The sequence below is a fragment of the Uloborus diversus genome, chromosome 1 (assembly GCF_026930045.1).
Source record: "Uloborus diversus isolate 005 chromosome 1, Udiv.v.3.1, whole genome shotgun sequence".
Lineage (NCBI taxonomy): Eukaryota > Metazoa > Arthropoda > Arachnida > Araneae > Uloboridae > Uloborus > Uloborus diversus.
Genome location: NC_072731.1, coordinates 144,872,595 through 144,896,186, shown reverse-complemented (window position 1 = coordinate 144,896,186; position 23,592 = coordinate 144,872,595). Strand labels below are relative to the sequence as shown.

Here is a 23,592-nt window from a genome sequence, read left to right as displayed (position 1 = left end):
GGCAGTGACGTCATACTGTGTTTCTCGTATTTTTTCTCGTAAACTATGGATCGTACAGGAACGCTTTTTTTGAACAGTTTTTATGTACTCTCAACGAGAAAGAGTTTATGCGGTCGTTTTGGGACACTCTGTGTTTTAACTCTTAGGGAGCAGGATTTTAAACCACAGTTGTATTTCATTGAAGTCAAGAGGGGAAAACTTTTTTTTTAACATGGTAAATCACAGAATCATATATTTTTTTCCTCAAAGGTGCTTTTTTGTGAAGTGGCAACGCTATAACTTTCTTAATACACTAATCAAACTTCAGTAGTAAAATATAATTTTAAAGATTTTTTTTTTCCTCTATCACGAAAAATAAACAAGTTACTTAGCCTACTTTCCCAGTAAAAGTCAGAGAAAGAAGGAAAAAGCATGAAAGAAGGTTTAATGCATCTTGAAAATATTACAAAAAAAAGTAAAAAAAAAATAATAATAATTGAATAAAGCTTGAAAAATTAAAAATTGAAAAGTAGGATTTTGAGATGGTCTGTCTGCCCCCCCCCCCAATAACTTTTGAGTGAATCGTCCGATTCGAACAATTTTTTTTTTGTTTGAAAGATCTCGGCGAGGACACCTCATACTTATTTTTCACTTTTTATTTTGAACTATTTTTTGTTCAATTTTGAACAGTTAAAAAAAACTTAACATTAGCGCCTACGGGGAAATTGAAAGCAATTCCGAACTGTGAGTAGAATTTGCTTGCAACAAACTTTGTAGAAAAAAGCTTTTGATGAAAAACTTCTATATAAAATATCTTTTTGATTTGAACAATTTTCCGTTCAATTTTGAACAGTTCAAGTCCCTTAACATTAGTTCCTACGGGGAAACTGAAAGTCAATGAAGATTTCGTACTTGAAGGCGGATTTACTTCAAATAAATTTTGTTGGAAATAGCTCTTGACGACTAACTCCAGACTCCGGCTGCGGGAATTTAGGGGCGTGTGATTCCGACTTCTGTGCCCGACAATTAGTCGGACTCCGACTCCCGGACTTCGACTCTGACTTCTTAGCTTTGGCAAAAATTTATATACGAAGGAAAAATGACCGACTCCGATTCTTGGATATTCAACTCCGACTCCTTTTTCCCAAAATGAGATTGACTCTCACTCTGACGCCATGGTTTTAACTGTGAAATAATTATTGTTGATATGATTTGTTTTTATTTTCACGCTAAAGTTTTAATTTAGATGTTCAGTTTTCGGCGGATAAACTCGAAGAAATTTATGTTTCTACTTAAAGATATGCGCAGACGATTTTTTTTTTTTTTTTTTTTTGACAATGAAAATAATTTATTTAAGACTAGTGATACCCGCACGGCTTCGCCCGCAATAGAAAAATCAAAAGGTCTTTTGGTTCGCCTGTATATTTACAAATAATGTATAGTGAATTTTCTCGCCAGTTGGCTTGTACCGACATTACGGTTCCACGTTATGATAATTTCGTATCTCGCCAATTGGCTTGTGCCCATGTTACGGTTCCACGTTACGATAATTTCGTAATTTATGATACTTTTTTTCTTAAAATTGGAATAAAAAAAGAACCACATCGAATTTTCGAAAAATCGCTTCGAGGTGCACACCCCCATGCTACATACTAACTTTGTGCCAAATTTCATGAAAATCGGCCGAACGGTTTAAGCGCTATGCGCGTCACAGACATCCTACGGACATCCTACAGACATCCTACAGACATCCTCCGGACAGAGAGACTTACTGCTTTATTATTAGTAAAGAAGATTGAAATTTTATTGTTTTTATTTATTTTGTTAAGTGCATTAATTCATTAAAAAATTTTTTTGGCAACAGGGAAAACGAAACTATTTTTTTTCTTTTTGATGTGATGTATTTATTTTAATGAGCTTATTAATTTTAATTATTATTTTTTCGTTTTGAAAGCGGTTAAAGATTTTTTTTTAAATGGAAAAAGTGTATTAGCTGCTTTGTTTAAAAGGTGCTGCTATTTTACTTGTTCGTTCATTTATTTATTTATTTATTTATTTTTTTAACGCATCTAATTTTTTATATGAGTAAGGCATATTTTATTCCCAGAAATCGGCTTAAAATATTAGAAAATTATGTTTGAAACAATTAGCGATTTTAGCTATTTTTGAGAATATTGATCAGGTATTGGAAAGTAGATATGGGTATACGGGAAAGTAGGCTTGTTTAGTTCTAGACGGAATTTCTCGTTGCTATTCAAAAAAAAAAAAAAAAAACTTCCAGCTTTTTAAATTTGTTCTGCCTAGTGCGAATGCTTCGCACGGGTCAACTAGATTTAACATATTTGTGCACTGGTTTTAACATTGTCCTATCATAAAACCATTTAGAACTACAAGACGTTTTTCGTAGAACACCTCCTCACCAGAAAATTATATTTAATGCGCCAACTTCAAAAATTATGTTTAAAAGTATTATCGATGGTGTTTAAAGAATAAAATTATTTTCCACTTCTTAGAGCAATTTTGAAGTCGGTTCTTTTTTTTTTTTTTTTTTCAAAATTTTTTTATTTCATTCTTTTTAGTGTAAATGTAGATATTTCAGTAAAAGTAAGAAGTTACCATCACCAAACTTTACCTTATTTTTTTCATAAAAATGCTCCATACTAAAATATATATATAAGCACGCCTTAAACTTTAAGCGATTGGCGTTAAAAATGTATCTTTGTTCCTCTCTGGAATTTATTTGTGTGTTAATTTAATTATAACCATTTAAATATCCCTAACTAATTTGCAATTCAACTGATACCAGTTGCTTGTGATGCAATCCTGTATATTTGAGGCAAACATAACCTGATAGTATTGTGAAGGCTAAGCAGGTCCTGATCACTGGATCACATCGCTTCCAGGTTAGCTTTACCACAACTATGGAGCAATGACAGTGAAGAAACTTGATGCTTGCTTCAGAGAAGCCTTTATTCAAAATTATCATTACAATAACTATTAATGTTACTGTTATATGGCATCAAACTTTTATAACAATGGGTTTCATATTTAATCATTTAATAGGGAAATTGCATGAAATTTACTGTTTTTTACCCATAACTTTTTTTCTACAGAAAAAATATGGTCGAACAAAGTAATGGGACCTAAGTTGAGCCATCCCTTATCCATTAAAAAAGAATCATCAAAATCGGTTCTCTAGGTGAGACGCTGTAATAAGTGGACCAAAAAAAAAACATACATACGGTATGAACTGATAACCGCCTCCTTTTTGCAGTCGGTTAAAAAATTTCTTTATATTAGATTGTAACGATAGTTAGTTATAGTCATTTGTAGAACACTCAACTTTTTTTACTGTTGGTCAGTTTTATAAATTTCTGTTGACCTTGATGTGTATGCATTTTAAGGTCAAACTTAAAAAGAAATTTTCAAGCATTGATTTTGTGCCTTAGAAAATGGACATTTCGCGTGATTGTATCTGGAAAAATGACATCTACTTGAACTTGCCTCTCATTCTTCGACTATCGGCCAGCTGAATTATATATGAGCCGCTCAGAAGCCAATGCGGTGTTAAGTCCAAAACACAAAAATTGAGAAAATTAATGTTTTTTGATAGATTAGTTTTTAAAATTCTTGGTCTATTAATTTAATTAAAAAACTGTATGAAGACTTTTTTAGTGGTGTAAACTCTGCAAAAAAACAAGATATGCACAGGATGTGTAAATAAAAACGTAAATATTTATTGAAATAATGACAGCATCTTAAAAAGTTTAGGACTTATACCTTTTGGCAGCTGAAAAAGATAAGAAATTTATGTCGAAAATATATAATAACATTTATTGTCATAAGTTTTATGTTTATTCATCATAACAAGCATCATCTTCTTCCGAGTTATTTAAATGTAAATCTTGATCTCTTCGTGTTGTCCTTAATGTCCTGTAAAAGTCGTGTTTAATTGGAGGTATATACTTTAATAAACATATGATGTCTTTTTTTGTTTCGATTAAAATTGTTCTGCCATTAGGATATAATATAGGTTGAATTATATTTTTTAAATTTACTGGCCTACCTATTTTTGCTTTTTTTATATCAATTACCTAACTTCGTCAAAATTATGTTTGAATTTAATGCTAATTGGGTTTGACCTTTCCAATTTTATCCATCTCATATTAAGTCAACTGACTGTTAGTCCACTTGTTGATTTTTTTCTGTTGGTAACAGTTCGTTGGTTGGTTCAGCCAGGATTCCTGTTGCGTTTTCTACCTACTTTTCCGTTATTTTGATTATTTTCTATATCTTCGTCATCTGACTGTGTATCAGAATCGATATGGTTAACTCTCCTTGAATTAGAATGAAATATCGTATCACTTTCACTGTGTTCTATTTCCATTCACATTTTTAGTCCCTGACAATAAATCTTTTTTATTATTTTAAAAAGTCAGAGTTTTTATAGTTATTAAAGAAAATGTATTTAATGTTTTTGATTACACAATAATTTTCGCACTCTTCAACGTAATATTTTTGTGTTCTGACGCACATGCATAAAACTCAAATACTTATAATTAGAAGGTAACGGTTACAGTTACTATGAATTTCTTGTTTTCCAGTGTTGCCAACAAATATCGAAAGAAGAAGAATAATTTAATTTTTATTTCAAAGTTTATGTAAATAAAATATTGATAAAAGGTGGACTTATTCACAATGGCTTCTGAAATTATTATACAATATATTCAGAATCTATTAAAAAAAGGGCTGTCCAACCTAGAAAAAAGTAACCAACGAGTAAATTCTTTAATAACTAAGAAGATTATTATTTATTTCATCAAAATTTCCGAAAATCAGAAAATATCAAAAAATGGACTTAACCGCATTGGCTTCTGAACGGCTCATATATTTAGGGTTTTTGTAGGCTAAGGTCTTAAAAATAGATTTCGTTTGCATTTATGTTTGTGCGAATTGTATGCAGTCTTCGACAAGCAGTTTGTGGTACAGCTTAACGTAATTCCTTTTTTATCACTCAAGGTTATTTTTATTTATTTATTTTTTTTACTAGACTCATTTAGTAAAATGTTATGTTGTTAATCAGTGTTTTTGTTCTTTTACGAAACTATGCATTTCGTAAATTTTTATGATGTCTTTGTGTTTTTTCTTACTTTTCGTTAATTTCGCGTTTTACACGAGAAAGTTAAAAAAAAAAAAAAGTTCAAACCGAGCGTAAGCCCGCAGCAATTTTGATTTTTTTTCTCTCTCTCTATTGCTGTTGAATACCGAATACCATTATTTTGAACTATATTTTGCAAGTTCGCAATACCGGTATTAGCTGACGTAAAATGCTGGTCTTTCCGGTATTAGCTGCAAAATTTTCAATTTAACTTGTTGGGTATCTACTTTTATTTTAAACTAGAAAATAACCTGTCATGTTATGACGGAGGCAAATTGCCTTTTTATTATTAGAGATTGGCCTTCAAATTTGACGTGTTCCAATAAATATCTGTACCTCTAAGCTAAACTAACGTAAGTCACATTTCCACTATTTTTCAGGAAAGCGGAAAAACGTTTGTGTACTGCATACGAAGGTTGGGAATCGCTCTCTTATAAAACTGGTCAGTAAATATAAAGTTTTTTTTTTTTTTTTTTTTGAACAAAATTACGTTGTTATGGCTTAATGCGGAACAGAAATCTATTCATACATCCTGACTGTCGGAAATATTTCGATTCAATTGACATTTTCGGCAATGAAGGTGTAATGAATCGCATTTTCATGCGCTGACGTGCACCATGGTTTTATTTATTCCACTTCCTTGATCACTCACTTGCTCTTTTGTAAAAGTTAATTTCAAGTGTAATTGCAATTGTATTTGTGCTATGAATAGTTTATTCCAACTATCATGTTGTTATTTTTTAAATAGTTGTCTCAACTATACTAAATTTCAAGACAAACCTTTTGTGCTGGTGTTACAAATGGTAATTTGTTGTCACCGGTACTTTTTAATTTTATTTTATCCTGTCTCGCTTTTTAGCTGTATACTTGGCGAGATAATATTTGGCAATTATACAGTGCCATGAAAATTTGCACGGAGGAAAGGCACAGTGCACAGGAATATATTTTCCAATATTTACATAATTATAATGAACTCGGTTCGTTGTTAATTTCAAACCAAAGGATTAACAAAAAAAAAAAAGCAAAAACAAACCCATCTCGATCAAGAGAAAGTCGTTGAAAATGATGTTAATATTGGAAAAGAATTGTCTCTCAAAGAGAAATAACTACTAACTATCAATAAAAAAATTACTATACTTACGCACAGTTAAAAAGAAACGCAAAAAAATGATCATTTTTTTTTTCAAATGACTTGCAGCAACTGCCTTGCATTACCCCCCCCCCCCCTCCCCTCCCTCTCTAATTTAATTTCTTTCCGTATTCACGCTGTCCCTGTGCGGCACTTTCGGTTTTAGGAAGCAGAAAACTTAACTATTTATACTAACTCGGATAGGGACCTTTTTTTCATTCAACGCGCTTCTCTGTGAAACTCACTCACTCAGTAACACTCAATTATTTTTCAATTTGTAAAGTTTTGAGATACTTTGAATATTACTATGATTTTTGTGTTTTGAACGAAATTGCATTGCGATAGCCTTATTTCTAAGTAAAAATGTTCCCGTGCTGCATCATTTCTGTTAATACTTTTTGAAAATAATGTATTTATTTTTAATTCATATTCTGTAAATGTCAGGGCCGTCAAGAGATAAGGCCACCTGACCTCTCGTCGGCCCTGGTAAAAGTTGGATGGTGGTGTATATTTCTGTGTTTTAGTGCATCATTCAGACTTTTTGTGTACCTTGTTTGAGCCACTGAACTTCATGTTTTTATTTCGCTAATTTAAAATCCGGCACGTGCACTTGTATGATTACGAAATCTTGTTCTTTGTTTTCCGTTTGAAAAAAGTCTTGTTATTCTTTCCTGAAAATTCAGGAAAACCTTGGTCTGATGCCCTTTGCGTTCGTAATAAATAGATTTCATGAATGGCCATACGACCTTGACTATGCCTCTGGAAATAGTCCCGAAACAAGTGATAATGAGCTTGCGCACCTGTTGCTGAGTTCCGGTCGGATAGAATGCTACGCTGAGATGCACACACCTCTAAAAAATTTTATGTTTTTGTTTTATTCATGCCATAATGAATTTTAGCTTATTCAGATCTAGCATAATTCACTGCAGACCTTTAAATTCAAAAGATGGCTTTTTTTTCTTTTGTGTAACACGTGCCGTATGTCCATAAGGAATTATACACCTCGATTATGTTTGTGTGTCCTTACCTATTCGTCCATCTGTTTCGTAATGATTCCCTGTGATGTAAGTTATACACAGAATTGTGTTTCAGTTAACTGTTTTGGAACTCCTAAGACGGTAGGGTGCACCGCGGCGTTTCGAAATCAAAAATAGATGTTAGGTCGGAAATCCTTTCTGGACCCGAGAAATTTGAGATATGCTAGGAGTATTCCAAACCGTTCGGAGTTCCATGTGTCGAAAATGTGAGGTGTGTATTGTGGCCCGTTGGAAAAACTTTTCAGCTCTTGGACCCAGGTGTCTTTTGCTTTTTTACATGTATTGTTTAAAACTTTCACTTATGGTCTCTTTTCTTCATTGTGCTTCTGTGTTCATCACCGCTTCAAGAAGGCATTTCCGACCTCGCTATGCTGCATGATTTGAAGTCGTTACAATGCACCCTACGCCTCATTGGAGTGCTAATAGAATACCTCACTATGAAACAATTTGTAATCTTGACGCAAATCTTAGATGACGAGGAAAACATCATTCATGATCTAGCTGCAGCTAAATTCATCAAATGACCTTTTTTTTTTGAATAAAATCTATGCGTTTAGTTTCTTTCAACATAGCTCTTGACATCGTTTCTATTTCAGACAAAATTGAAATAGCGTCATGAAGTCATGGCGAGATGTAGTACTGAAATAAGTCAAACTTCGAATCTCAAAACATTTTTGCGAGCGACAGCCATGAAACCAAAGTCTCGGCTTCATTTTTTTTAACAGTCATTTAATTTTCAAAACTAAATTAAAATAATTTTTCGTCTCGAGCCCCAGGGGTTTGCACCTGAGTTTTTTTACTTTGAATTTCGACTTGGGGTTTTTAGTAATTAGTTTTTTACGCTAAAATTTCAAGTAAATTGCCTGTAAAAGGAATGAGATTTCCCACACTCATTACTATTACATGTCGTTCGAAAGAAATTTTTTTTTTTCTGCGTCAAATAAAGCTTGTTAAAATTTTCTCAATTAATTAGAACAGCAGATATAAGGGTTTCTTAACGAAAAGTCCTAGGCTCAATTCAATTCATGCCCGGAGCTAAAGAGCAAAATATATTATTAGAGATCACAATTTTTCAAACCAAAAAAACTGCCTTTTGCTATGCTCGAGAGCCCTTTAGCACCTATAGCTGTGCAAGTTGGTACAAGTTAGTTTAGAACCCGGGAAAAGGGCACTCTTCACAAAAAAAGCAATTAAAAAAAAAATCTGTCTTTTATATCAAGTTATTTTTATATAGTTCGAGTGGGAGCGGGATTGTGTTCTCTAATCACAAGCTCTTTACTAAAATTCTATTTTCTACGGGAGGGTGAGGGGAATTTCATTTTGTTCAATCTGGAACTCGTAACGCTTTTTTTAATCTGATTATTTCTAATATACGATTTAAGTCTTTGCAAATCACATAAGATTGCGACTCAATCTTCGGGGGTTGGTGAGCGTCAGCAAGCAGGGAGTAGAGCCCCCTTGTAGTTAAAATTTACATAACTAGCTGAGCGCAATGACGCCCTAAATCCTAAATGACCAGCATGTCTGTGAGTGACGCTTTCCAACCGCTATTAATGACAGTTGTTCTTCTCCGTTGCTTATAAAGAAAAACTTTTTGTTACATAAAACTAATTCTTATCTCGGTTGTAAGCTTCACTGTCATTTACCTGGCGAAAGCTTAGATAATTTTTTTCTGCCTCCATCTAGTTGTTTACATAATATCCGAAGCTCGTTTTGAATTCGATATCATTGATATTGAATTTTTTTTGACTATGACTTGTGTATGCACACCTGTATTTAATCTTTTTTGTCAATACAAAGTTTCTCTTTCATAGAATAGCGTGTGTGTTTCTTCCTCTTTTTTAAATATTTTATTTTGTTTATTTATTATTTTTTTAACTTCAAAGTTATATGTACTTTTTTTTAATTGATCGTGTCGCGAACAACATTTTGGAACCTCTGTATCTCCAGACTAATTGACTTGAGCTGGTTTAATTTTTCTTCTTTGCAGTTTCAATGGTAATAAGTACGGAGCAGTTAAAAGTCTTGACGGGTGCTCTTTTAACGCTGGTAAAAAAATTAAAAGGATGTTTTTCTTAAAATTACATTCACATGGCTCGATGCGGAATAGACTTCTACATACAATGCACTAATAAACGGAAAATAGCAATTTTTGGACTTAACGTCAGTCTCGGACGTTAAGTCGAAAAGAAAAAAAAACGAGAAAAAATAAATATTTTTGCAGAGAAAATAACTTTTGCGTTATTTAAACGCCTTCCAATTTCTTCCATCTTTATTAAGATCCGATCGATTAGTGCTTAAGAAATGTAAAATGTTTATAAATGTTCTTGTGAGTTTGCCATATTGTTCAGTACTATAGAATAGAATCTGAACAATTCAAAATATTGTCTCATTTCTCTGTACGTACATGCACAATAAAGAGGAGTTTATAGCAGATAAAACGAATTCTTCTGCGGAAAAAAGTAGATTTGGTTCCACTTGCTATATTTCTAACATGTTGCGACATCGCAATAGAGCAGCTTATAACTTTTTTAAAACACATTTCCTTTATTAAGAAACACCTGTGGAACATTCGCTTGTCGTTCATGACCATATGAACTTCATTTAACCTCTACTGTCATTTTTTATAGTTAGTTTATGGAAGTAACCCGAAAACATTGCAGTAGGAAAACTTTAAAACGTGCTATGTTGCACGTTCTTTTTTTTCTCCTCATATCTAGGTTCAGATAATTCTTTTCTGAATTAAGTCAACAATATTTGCTAGTTTTGCCTCAAAAGTAGATTTTGAATTAAGCAAATAACTAGTACTTGCAAATAAGGTTCTCCTCCTTCGCTTCATAAGTAGCACGGTAGTTCGCTTGTAGTGAAAATTTTAAGAAATTATATTTGTTTTGTAATTACTTTGCATTATTTACTCAAAGAAATAAGAAATAAGCCTTATATAAATATTCCAAATCATATCGTTAAATTTTACTTTGTGTTCCCTTCTGAAAAAATTGTATGCTTGATTTTTTTCAGTATTGAACATTATTTTCCGAGCTGGTGAGAAGTCTAACTTTTTCAGATTAGCTGAATAGCTCTTCCTAATTAATTAGGTAGAAAATCCCCGCTATCCACATTGACCCCCGATTTTGTCGCATGTCGTAAGATTTAACAGGGTTTGTGCGTTTTAAATAAAACCTGGAGTAGGGGAGAGCGGGGCTAAAAGTTCCGTTTTTCAAACAAGTTCAGAATTTGTTACGAAAACTTATTTCTACATTTATTATTCTGAAATTTATATCGGGTATGAATTGCCCTTTTGGTAAGACTTTTTGAGTTGTATGTTGTAAGATCTTCTTATAGTTAATTTTATAATACCTAAAGTCAAAAGGAAGAACTTGCCCCGCCTTGGAGCAAGTTTTGAGCAACAAAAAGTGAGCCTTTGGATGTAACACCATCCGCTTTTACCGGATGTCTTTACATCCAAAATGTCACTATTTTGCGTTGAAAAAGAACTTCTCTGGTATGAAGTAACCTGTTAATTTGTGCGATAAAACGTTCTTGATTTCTTTTTCATGTTGAGGGTGCTTCAGCTTGAAATTATTCACATCTGCCGTATTGTCAATTTCAATATTAATTTCTTTTATATTTTGTCATCTGCTTTAGCTTGAATTGGAGCTATACAATATCCGCCACTAAGAAAATCACTGGATTATAAAATCAGCCGCTTTTTAAAATCAAATCTGAAGGAACAGAATCATTGCAGTATCAAAACATGTTAAAACCATCCGTTTATAAAATCATCATCGCCGTTTTATAAAATCAAACTTTTGGACATCATACGTAAATAGATATAGAAGAAAGTAAAAATTGATCAAGAAGCACCAATTCAAGGAATCGGTCTCAGAAGTTAAGGACAAATCTGCCTTCACAAACAAATTTGCCTTCTTCAATAGATGTCAGAAAAATGCTTGATTTGCAATTTAGAGTAAAGAAAAAAATACAATGTTGAGAGAAATTAAAAAAAAAAAAAATATTGAATCTTTAGTACAATTATGTTAAAATATTATCTTATTAATGCTTGATTAACACTATCGTGCATGAAAATGTACGTCATGTGTAAAATGTCAACTGTATTTTAAAGTATATTTAAACCTCAACCCCTTTATTTTTATGTGAGTGCAGGTGCAGGCATGCCGGTTTATAAAATCAGCCACTTTATAAAATCAAATGTCCTCAGAGCGAATGTGATTTTAATAAAAGGCGGGCACTGTAATATGCTCGGAAGTGGGTATCTCGGAAGTGATAACGTTTGCTTCAACAAATATTTTTTAAATGTTCCTCGACTACTCCTCAAATTAAAAAAAAAAGGATGGTTATCATTTCATCTCAGGGTTTTGACACATCACTAACTTTCGGTTGACTTCGGAATGTTAAAGAAATTTTTCCAAGAAACGACAAGCATATGCTGGATGTCTTTTCTTGGAAATGTTGTGAATCTCATGAGATGGATAGAAACGAATTATGGATAGAAATGTTATGAATCTCAAGATATTGCTCGGCTTTAAACGGAGTTAGCTTGTTAAAAGCGAGTTATGCTCCTACAGCGAGTCCAACCAAGTAATTCCGATTTCCTCGTTAAAGTTTGGTTCTCGTTCAATCTTAACTCGTTATAAGTGATTTTCACTGCTTTATAAGAGCGCTTAATGTATCAGAAGCGTTAATTTAAAAATTGCTTTTCTAAAAGGAAAAAAAAGGACTTTTAATGCAAAAAACTAAATAATTTCAAATCGGTCAAAGGGAATAAGATACAAATCCTTCCCCCTCCTTTGGCATTCATATTGCCTGCCTTTGTGATTCTCTACTACCTGCATGCTTTCATTGGCAGAGGCAACCGAGAAGTAATAAGACATTTTTTTTACCGTGAAAATTTTGCTATAGTACGTTGGAGTCCTCTGGTAAAATTTCTTTCGGGAGATATTTTACTGAATTCCTTACATTTTAAGAAAAAAGTCCCCCCCCCCCCAAACCAAAATAATAATAACAACAACAATGATGATGATAAAATGAGGGAAGGAATGAAGAAAATATAAAATAATATAAGAATTACTCTAAAATAGGTTTGAATGAAATTTTGAAAGTATTAAAGTCTCACTACAAGCAGGTGTTAACGCATGGCTTATTAACGCATAGAAGTTTCTTTTTAGTATAATTTTTGCATGATAAAAAAATTTTTGAGGACTTTTTATGCACTTTGTTCTCTTTTCTGTTTGAGATTGTTCCTTCATATTTTTGTGCTCTGCAAATAATTAGTTGCAACAGATCGCTTGTCAATTGCACTTCTGAGCAGTGACGTTCACAGAAAGGGACTAGAGAGAAGAAAATCTCACCGAACCTCTTTGCTCTCATTTAAGACAGGTGTAAAAGTCATGCAGATGACATCCAATTAAGGATAGAACAACATGTTTCGTCTTCATCATTTGCTTTTCACACAGCTGGAAACACGACGTTTAAGCTTAAAAGTACCAACTTCAAATGTTTGGATTTTGTTGAGTCCGCTTAAACAAATTCGTTTGCGGTACATTTCAATTGCCGCAGTCACTGATTCTGTATCTTTGTATGTTTTGTCTCATTTCTTCAAAAATCGAATTTTCCGATTATTTGTTTGTTTTGCGATTGAAAAGAACTATCGAATCTACAGACTTTGTTTTTGGCTTAAATGAAAGCCAATTAAATGTACTATAACAGTATATCCAAGCGTTTTTCGATTAGTGGGAATTCATGTCCATATTTGACGTGGAATGTGATCGAAGCATGTTTTTTTCATTTTTCGCCAAAAATGGACAGTTTTTGAAGTACGATATCTCCTAAATTATTGGTCGTACAGAACCCCACCTGAGCTTAAATTGTTCACAGTTTAATGTACTTTAAAACTGGTACACACATTTAGTATCAAAAGTTTGATAGTTTAAGAGTTATAAAGGAAAAACTAAAAAGGGCCGACAATTTTGCAGTTTTTCGCAAATTACGCAGCGAGCACAGGTTTTTGAAAACTGCAAACTTAGTTTTACACTACCCTTAATGACCCAAACAACATATTAAAAAATCAGAACTACATCGTGTTTTGCGATTTTAATGCCTTACATGCATGTTATTTTAAACAGAAAGCATTATCTTTCACTACCAGAGTTCAATGTGTGCGCAGTATATGTTGCTCGAACCACATATAAACGGATACTCAAATTCATCCCGTGTCCTCAAACGGTATACAAATTGAATACTGGCAATGGAAGGTATTGCTTTCTGCTCAATAAAATAGTTGAACGCCTGTGACACTATAGGAATTACTTATAATTACACTTTTTTTCCAACGACGTCATGCAAAATTCTTGAACCTGTGAAGTATTAAGGCGCGAATCGCATATTCATGCGACAATTTTTTGCTTTTCTATGAATTTTTAAAATGTGTCAGACTTTTCGGACACCCTGTAATTTCTATAAATTAAAGTATGTATCACTCTTACCGTCAAAGATTAAAAAATTTTTGAACGAGTTGTTTAATGCTGTTTTAAGAAACTTAATGTCAAATCAAAACACGTGTCTGCAGTAATTTGCAATTTTTGTGCATCAAAACGTTGGTAAAGTGATTCATCTAATTTTCAAGCTCAAAGGTATTTATTCGTTATTTAAGAGTGTTGAGTTCAAACTAGACAATTGAAAGAAAAAACCCAAGGGTTCCACGAAAAAGTGGACATCAAAACACGGTTCTACTAATCAAAAAAATTAAGAACCGTTGTACTAAATGATGAATTCAATCTATCACGCTGTGAGATGTAGCAACGTATAAAACTTATTTAATCCAAAAAAAAAAAAAAAAAAGCTTCTCCAATTAATTTGAGTACTTTTTTTTAAATGAAATCGAACAACTTCTAAATTCTTTATCAAAACATAATATCTGATCGGAAATGTTTGCTCTATTTTTATTTAATTTAGTGCGGAGGAAGACTTTAACACGCTAGTAAAATGAAAAATGTCCAAACATCCATTTGAATATTTCGGCGCGCAGAGCTTTAATGGAATTAAAAACTCCCCCACTCTCTTCGGCATTCCCCGTGATATTTTAAGGAAAATTCTCGGAGAGGGATTATCCGCGGGAAAATATTGCGCTTAGGTTTGGAACAATTTTTCAAGCTTTCAAACACATTGCCGCTTCAATCCAATTGCTCCACGTCGTGATGACGTCGCTTTTTCGTTACGGGATTCGATGTTCGAATCGAAAGGGAGTAATATTTGGGAGACGGATTGTCACTCTGAATGCCGAGTAACGTTTGCTGTTTAATTTTCTTCCCCCTCTTTATGAGCTTTATGGTAGCTAAAATTCGCCAGTGTTTGTTATTTACAAATCACATATGAAAGGAGTTACCGGCTCAAGCGTGCTGGTATCATCAATTGAATTGTCAGTGAATTAATAAAACTGCTCAATCTTTTGTGAGTTATTTGTAAAGCTATTATAACAGGGCTACCACTGCAGACTAAAAAAGCGACTATTTTGAAGTGTTGCATACTATGACGACTATTTCAGCCTAAATTAAGCCAAAAACGACCATTTTGTAAAAAAAAAAAACTGCTACCACTTTAGCCTAAAAGCGACTAAAATTTTAAAAATGCGATGTAAAAAAAGTAAATGCTTCAACTTCTAGTATCATCGGCCAAACTTTTCTAATTTTGAACTCACTCTGCTAGATGAAAAAGTAAAACAGCCTTTTTTTTCTCTCTCTCCTGCCGCGATTAGGCACTCGATTTCTTGCCAATAAGAACAATAAATGCCTCAGAATAACGATAATAACGTTGTGAATGGGAATATAAGTTTCAGTTTTGAGGGTTGGCAAGTGCAACCTTGTACTTTCAGTTTGGGAAGGAAATATGTAGTAGTTTAATTGATTCGATGGTAAAGCAAAGTTTAAAGGGGCAAAGACGGCTTTTTTAGGTATTTTATGCTACTCTGGTTTACATTATTTTCTGGCAACCCTGCCTTTTCTGTCTGCTTGATGTTTTCTGCTGCTACAGTATTCGGATGATGATTCAACAAACATTGAGTATTCAGCCTTATCATTATAATTTGTGATTTAAAAGCCTTTATGTACCATATAAAAGACTACAGTGTGTTGTTAGAGATGACACTCCAATAACACACTGTAGTATTTTATATGGTACATAAAGGCTTTTAGTAACTTAACTTACGTATGCAATATCTTACTTACTTCACATTTGTAAATACATTTTAACTTTATTTAACTATGAAAGGTTTTGGGGATGACTTATTAAATGTTTTCAACTACATGCCGTATTAATAACCATTACAATTATATAGGGGCTAATCTTAGCCTTGTATTATTGAACGTACACTGTTGTCTTTTTTTTCCCCCCATTATTTTCATTTTACTGTAAATGTAAATAAACTTTAACGAGTAAATGTAAATACGAGCTTTTGAGTGCTTTATATGCGTAAGTGGTTGTGAATTTAATAACAGTGTTTAGAGTTTTTTTTTTTTAATTTAAAAGTCTGTTGTACCTTATGAAATAAAAATACTAGGGTGTGTTAGCAATGCATTGAAACAGAAAAGTGTTTAACTGCAGTTGACATCGTACCCTGGCAAGGAAAGTGACATAACTTAAAATTTGCAAAAAGTGTAATAACTACTGACTTAAAATCTAAATTAAATGCTCTCTTTCTTGTCACAAAACTCGCTCAAAGTTAGCTTACGTAACTGGTGCGTGGTGACGTATGAACGATAGAATCAGTAGGGATACATCATTAATTTTTGATAAATTAGAACAAATACTTTTGAACTCTGAGTATGCATTACTAATTTGAACTACAGAGACTAACCAGTAAACATCAAATTATGATTCTTTTGCGTGTATTGTAACATTGGAGACTCTATCGGTTAAAACTATTCAAACGAAAACCTTGATTTTCTCCAATGCAATTTTTTTGACCTGTGTCGCTTTCCATGGTGGTTGACAGCAGATGGTTTCTTAAGACTTGATTTTTCCATCATATCATATAGTGAAAATTGACAAACATTTTGCTTTGTTTTATGGGTATACAGATGAGTAGAAGAAATCAAAAGTATGTTCTTTATTTAAGACAGAAAAGTGGTTAATTAGTGCTTGAAAGAACAAAAATGTGTTTTTTTTTCTTAAAACTATTATGTTTTAAGACATTTCAAAAAAGTAATTTCCGGCTGTAATGTTTTCATTATTTTATTTATATCTCTAATATATGCCGAACTTTCATTCTTGTTATTGAAATAAGATTGGTGTGAAACCATATCGGGAACACCATTTGTGTGTATCTGGAGAGAGCTCCGCTTGTCCAGGAGATTCCGCTCATATATCATGCAGATGTCTAATCGTCAAAGTATATGTGGCATAATTTAATATTAATAACTATTTAAAAAATGATAGGAGACTATGTTAGATACTATTTTCCTTGTTTGACGACTATTTTGCACACTATTTTTCATTTAAGAAGCTATTAAAACGACTATTTTTAGGACCATAACTCAGTGGCAGCCTTGTTATAATTCGAGTTTTCTAAAACAAATTTTTAAATTATTTTTGTAAATCATTTACATTCTTGTCTTTATTATATTTTATTTTATTTAATCGAATAGAAAATCGCCCATCAAGGTATAACGGGTAAAAATTGCTTCTACATTTGAACGAAGCAATTACCTGTTTGGTGATATTTTGATGGTTGAAATTTTAACCCCAACTAAAGTGGAATAACCCTAAACTCCAGTAGATAGCGTTCATTGTTGACCACTTTTTCATTTCTTCATTCTCCTAAAATTACAGTTTACCAGTGAAACAATTTAAGTTATCGGATCAAGTTCAGCCTTTAAAAAAAAAAAAAAAAAAAAAAAAAGAAAAAAAAAAAAACATTTCCATGCATGTCAAATATTGCCAAAAAATATAATCAAATTATCATACTAGGGCACAAATTTCATTGTTGGTGACATCAGCGTTATTCGATCAGTGAATTCGCTATTATGTATGTGAGAATTAGAGGTGGGCAATGTCGTTCTTTTTAATGATCCGTTCATTAGAGGATTGTTCATTCTTTTAATCTGTTCATTTAACTCGTTTATTTTAAAAAGTTGCAGGTGCTCTCTCTGCTCGAAATACTCACGTATAATCGAAATGTTTCATTAGATCAATAATATTTTCTGAAGAAAAGTAACTAAAATTGTCTAAAAGTAAGAAAATATGTCTCTGAAAAATTCATCAAAAATTATTTTATTTGGGGTTAGATGTAGAATGTTCAGATAAGGGAGGGTATAATTAAGCTGCTTCTTCTTCAGCGGGTGGAAGCAATATACCCTAAAAGAAGCCTCACAGGTTTCGGAACGCACGACGAAGTGACTGTCACTTTGAACCCATCCACCGATGATGTCAGCTGCAGAACTCGACGAAACGTTTGGTTTTTCTTCTTTTTCCTTTAGACCACGGCCAATAAGCCTGGAAACGTTCTCTCTTCACATTTCTTGATAGATTGTAAAGCAAATGTAGAAGTAAATACAGAACTAATGTTCTTTAAAGCAATTCAGAATACGATTTGAAAAAAAGACTACTTGACATTAATTTTCAAAGAATTAACGGGGGTAATTACCGCCAGTTAGGGCCTGATTAATGCACAGTCCGTCCGTGGACCTGGGCACCATAATTTTAAGGGCACCAAAAGAGGGTAAATTTATTTATTTTTACACTTTTTTTGATACTTGTACTTTGGTAACGCGCAGGCTTTTTTGCGATTGGGGTACCAAGTTGAACTAGGATCACTTTGGCTTGATTGGACCTTGCTGTTTTTACTCTACACTGGTTTCAAAACTAAGTATTTTTTTTTAAATTAAACATCTGCTTTTTAAATAAAAACTGACGTAAGTAGTTGAAACTGACGTTTTTTGACCCCAAAACAAAAATCTAACAACCATGACATCTACGCAAAAGAAAACGGTGCATTCCTTAAAATATTTTTTTTAACCTACAGCACTGTATATATACGTATATAGTATTACCAATAGACCATGTATAACGAAAAAAAGCAACAACAATTACATCGGTAGCTCAGCCGGGGTACCGGATAACTTAATTTAAAAAAAAGGAAAGAAAGGAAAAAAAAAAAAACACCTATTAGGAAGCTTCAATATTATTCCGCAGTACCGATGAGAACAGAAGAAAAAAAAGCGCTACACCTTTTTAAATGCGGAAAAAATTAGATAGTTTTAATACTTATTAAAAATCTCTGAATATTGAATGTTAAATAAGCGACTAGGAAGTCACCAACAAAGTTAAAAATAAAAACAATTCAATATAGATTGCAATTGATAGGATGTTACAGAAGATAAAAGGATCGCCAGAAAAGTGATGAAAGGTATTTTTTGGAAATAATTTTGGCGACAGAAAACGTGAGAAGGATTTTAGCAGGTGCGTGGGACAGCAAGTGAAAACTCCTAACATTTTTTTAGTAGCCCGAGCAAGTTACACAAAACATTATTAAAATGGATAGATTGGGAAATTGCAAACAAACTGCAAGAACTTAAAGAAAAGTGATGATTAAAGCAGAAAGTAAAAAGATTCAAAATGAAAGTATTGTACTGCACTGAGAAAAAGGAAATTTGAGATTGATTGAGAGTTGAAAATTTGAAGATGAATGGTTAACAAAAAAAAAAAAAAATAAATAAATAAATAAATAAATAAATAAAAAATAAATAAATAAAATAAAATAAAAACGATTTTATCACAATTGCAGCAATACAATGTTCCTACCTGCTCGCCGTTCAAAAGAACGGTCGTTCCTTTTTTACGTGAACGAACGGATCCGTTCATTTTAAGGATTCGTTCTTTTTAACCCGTTCGAACATCCGTAATGAGGATTATTATTATTTTTATTATTAATTATTCTTATTTTGTTCTGGCCATGCAAACAGAAGCCAATCTTTCGTGAAAACATGAGGAACCGAAACCGTTTTTCAGATGGATTTAGCATGACGAAAAAAAAAAAGAAATATTGAGTTATCGCCTGAAAAAAAAAGCATTGATCTCTCAACTGTTTCATTCATCTCTTTTGATGCTTCATTGAAAAACTTTGTTTGATTTCCAGCAAAATCTTTATGAATAAGAATCACGGAACACTATCATATTCAGTAGAGCTTTGCCACGAAAAACGGGGGGAAAAAGTTAACTGAGCATTGATCATCGTTGTGTTTATATTGAATATACTTTATCCCTTTACTCATCAATAGCATTGACGTCATTGCGAATCTCTGAAGAAGGAAGGATATCATTTACTTCCTCTGACACGCCGAGTTCAGTTATATGCTTTCGCATTAGGTCGGTGTATTTTCATTCTAAAAGTAGAAAAACGCTTTTGTTGAATGAAGTAATCTGAGGGAAGTAAAAAAAAATATATTAAAATGAGACATCTTTCTGAATCTCCGTTTAAGGAGGAGGTTTTTGTGTTGTTTATGGAGGCGGTACAAATGGTTCATTTCATATGAAAATCAGCTGGTTTTAAGTTAGTTAAAAAGGAATTGCTGTAACAGAAATTCGACATTTGTGCTTGTAACGTAAGAGTTGTTGAACTTTGTTTTTCGTTGTGAGATTATTGATAAACCTTACTTTTCATGAAACGCACTTTTAATGCTGCTGGTTTAATCCATTTTTTTTTCTTTTATTATCTCGTTTGGAAACAACTAGTCTCTTTGAAGGTAGCTTTGATCTACAATTTCTCTATTTTAAACTGCTTTTATTTCTTTCTTAGAAGAAAGAAAAACCCATTCTAAATTATTTTGGAAAATTGGTAACACTTTGACTATTTTTTTTTTTCTTAATTTTAATATGTCAACTTTAGGAATTGATTTTTGGGTGTCAGCTTTATGACACTTTACCATATATTAGTTCAATTGCATTCGTTTTACATCATTATGGTCACAATATCTGAGGAAAATAAGAATAAGCATTTTTTGAAAGTCGGATTCAAATTTTACCTTTAACAGCATAACAGTACAGTCTCAAAATCCGAGGTAATTACGCTACCTCAGATTGGTGGAAACTCGGAATTGTCCGGAAAATTCCTAGCGATTGAAATGAACACTTTTCGCGCCTAATGACGAAAAACTTGTTTTGAAGTCATTTTTCGTAACAATATATTATCTCTAAAGCATATCTTAATCCGTCACTAGCAATCAAAGAAGATTACGCGACATTTATCGAGTGTTCTTGAGATCAACCTCTCAATAATCGGGACTCTTTTTTTTTTTTATTAATGTACTAGAAAGTCGCCCGTCAAGGTATGGCGGGTGAATATTGATTCTACATTTGAACGAAGCCATTGCCTGTTTGGTGATACTATTTTGATAGTTGATATTGTAACCCTAACTCCAGTGGATTAAAACTCCAGTAGGTAGCGTTCATTGTTGACCATTTTTTCGTTTCTTCATTGCCCTGAAATGACAGTCTTTCCAGGTTGAAAACTGTTAAGTTGCCGGATCGAGGTCAGCCTTGTCACAAAGTTTTTCTCTGCATGTTAAACACTTACTAAAACATATTGGCGCGAGTTTTGTTGTTGAAGCACGCGGGTTACTCGATCATTGGCTATTATTTATCCGAGGATGTTCTTAAAGAAGTTTTACAGTAACGAAAGATTTCGAGTTTCACACTTTATTGCAAATCATATTTTTAACTGTTAATGAAAAACATTGAAATGTTCATAGAGCTCCTCAAATTAACCGGAAGCTCGGACTTTCGAGGCTCGGATTTTCGAGACTACTGTATTTCAATTACTACCATTAGTGCCCTTGAAAAATTCCATAAATAAACGAAATTTTTTTCACATACCCGACATTTTTATATCACGTTATTTATAAGTCTATTTTATTTCTAATAATATTTCTATTATCTAATTTGACTTAATTTCTATTTTGGTAGGTTTTGTCTTGGATATACCCTGAATGTCTATGCATTCTCCCTTCCCCGAATGGGCTTGTGAAATGGTGAAGCGTCTATGCAACACGTGACCCAAGATTGAGGGGTAAGTAGCTTCAGTAATTTTAATGTTCAATGAAATTGCTCTGGAAGTGTTTCAAAATCCCGGGGGAAAATTCCAAAATAGTTGTAAAAAAACTGTATTGTATTAAGGTTTTTTTTTTTTAAATCTATTTATTATGTAATATATATGTATGAAGTTTAGAGAAGAAATTACGAAATCACTCAATTTGGCATAAATAGAATATTGTGATGTACGGGTACGCCCGTGATTTTAGTGATTCCACTTGGAATCGGTGAAATCGTTAACATTAGTTAATCTTACCCAAGAATACTTGCAATCCTACTGCAAGAACCGATATTTGGTTTCTGTAGTATAGACGATTAAATGTCACATATGGTGATCTGATCTGTGTAGACTTTATAAATTAAAGTATCGATGGTGAAGTTGTTGAAATGTGTTTAAAGTAGAGTCTGACTCAGACATTTCTCATGCAGTGCAAACGAAAATGCCTTATTAGGGTTGGTTGGGGTATGTGGAACCTTTTTTAGAAAAGTTCGTTTTTGAAGTAATAATAACGTTTGATACAAACGTTTTGAAAGTAATAATAATTAATGAACATATTGACTTATTTCATCTTGGACTTTATTAATAAACATTATTTTCTTTAATGCTTTGAATATTCTTAATGATTATTTGTTATTTTAAATCAGATGGGCGGCTCCGCTTACCCCATAAGAAGGGATAAGTGGACCACACACCTTTCATTTAAATTTAAAGCAAGCATTTTTAATAAGGGGTAAATAAGTATTACTTGGTAAAGTATAAATTTTTAGTACTAAATACTTTTTGTGAACGCATCCATTTATGAGACATCTACTGACATTTAAATTTGTATGACGGAAAATTATAAAACAAAATAATTACACATCTGAAATTAATGAAATGCTACTATACGCATTTACTTCTATTTTCATAAGAGAGCATGTTTCTCATGTTTACATAATTAGTGTAAGCGTATAAGTTATCTATATGCATCAACAACTTGTTGCGGAAAAACTTTAGATATTCTAGTTAACAAAATGCTTGAGAAAAGAATTCACTTTTTTCCATTGTAAGTACAGGGTGTCCGAGAAAGATCCGTACACCTTCAAAAATTTATTGAAAAAGAAACAATAGGGTTACAGCGAAACTAATTAGTACATTGGATAGAATAACTCAATTTTTTTTCTATAACTTATTTCCTTAGGAAATTTCTACATGAGACCCTTTCGTAGCACAAACAATATCAAGACGATAATCCAATTCCATCCACGACCGTTTCAGCATGCTAACATCAACAGTAGCTAATACAGTTGTTTGGATGTTTTGTTCCATTGTGTTTGCGTATCGGATTTTGTTTCGATAAACCACTCAACACATTGAGCTTTCTTCACACGATCCGCCATCGAAATAACTAAAATGCTTTAATAATCCTTTGCGTGACATGTAGCGCCATATATACTCTGAAACATACTGCAGAAAAAACTTTTTCAGTTAATGTACTAATTAATTTCGCTGTAACCCTATTGTTTCTTTTTCAATAAATTTTTGAAGTTGTACGGATCTTTCTCGGACACTCTGTATTTCTTCAGACAACTAATAGTAAAAAACTTAGTCCCACATAGAGGATGTTGCGATCATCGATTCATGATCTACCTTTTATCATTACATGTATTTGCTATAACATAATACTTTCATTTTCTTTCTTTTTTTTTTCTTTCGGTTCAATTGTAAAATATCGGCGTAGAAGAAACCAGGGCTTCGGAATCGGACTAACTTTGTAAAGGAGTCTTGAGCCGGGAGTTGAAGGTTTAAAATTTCAAGAGTTGGAGTCGGTCATTTTCTTCCCAAATTCGCAACTCTGCTAGTGCTTGTGGAGTCAGAGTCGCAGTCGGATTGATTTTGAGGTAAAGGAGTCGAAGGTTCTAAATTTGTAGGAGTCGGAGTCTGTCATATTTCCTCCGACTCCGCAGTCCTGGACATCGAACACAAAACATTGACCTCAAAACATCAAAAGGGCCATTCTCACAAAAAGGTGACTTTTACAGTCCCTTAGTAATAAATAATAAAATCTTCAGTATATTCCTTAATATTTTTTTCATGTGTTTTAGTTAAGTTTTGAACTAATTAATTTTATGCATGACAATTAAATAAATTTAATATTTCAGTTTTATTTTTTAATAAATGTTGCTTTAAAATCCCCTCCATGGACGTC

The 23,592-nt window shown here is 32.7% G+C and overlaps 1 protein-coding gene across 1 annotated transcript in view; it reads left to right on the top strand.

The window, feature by feature from the left end:
* LOC129232698 (plasma membrane calcium-transporting ATPase 2-like) overlaps window positions 1-23,592 on the top strand; it is a 351,543-nt gene that overhangs the window by 167,939 nt on the left and 160,012 nt on the right. Inside the window, 1 exon segment of the mRNA XM_054866826.1 lies at window positions 21,278-21,380. The gene's annotated coding sequence lies outside the window, so the exon portion shown is untranslated.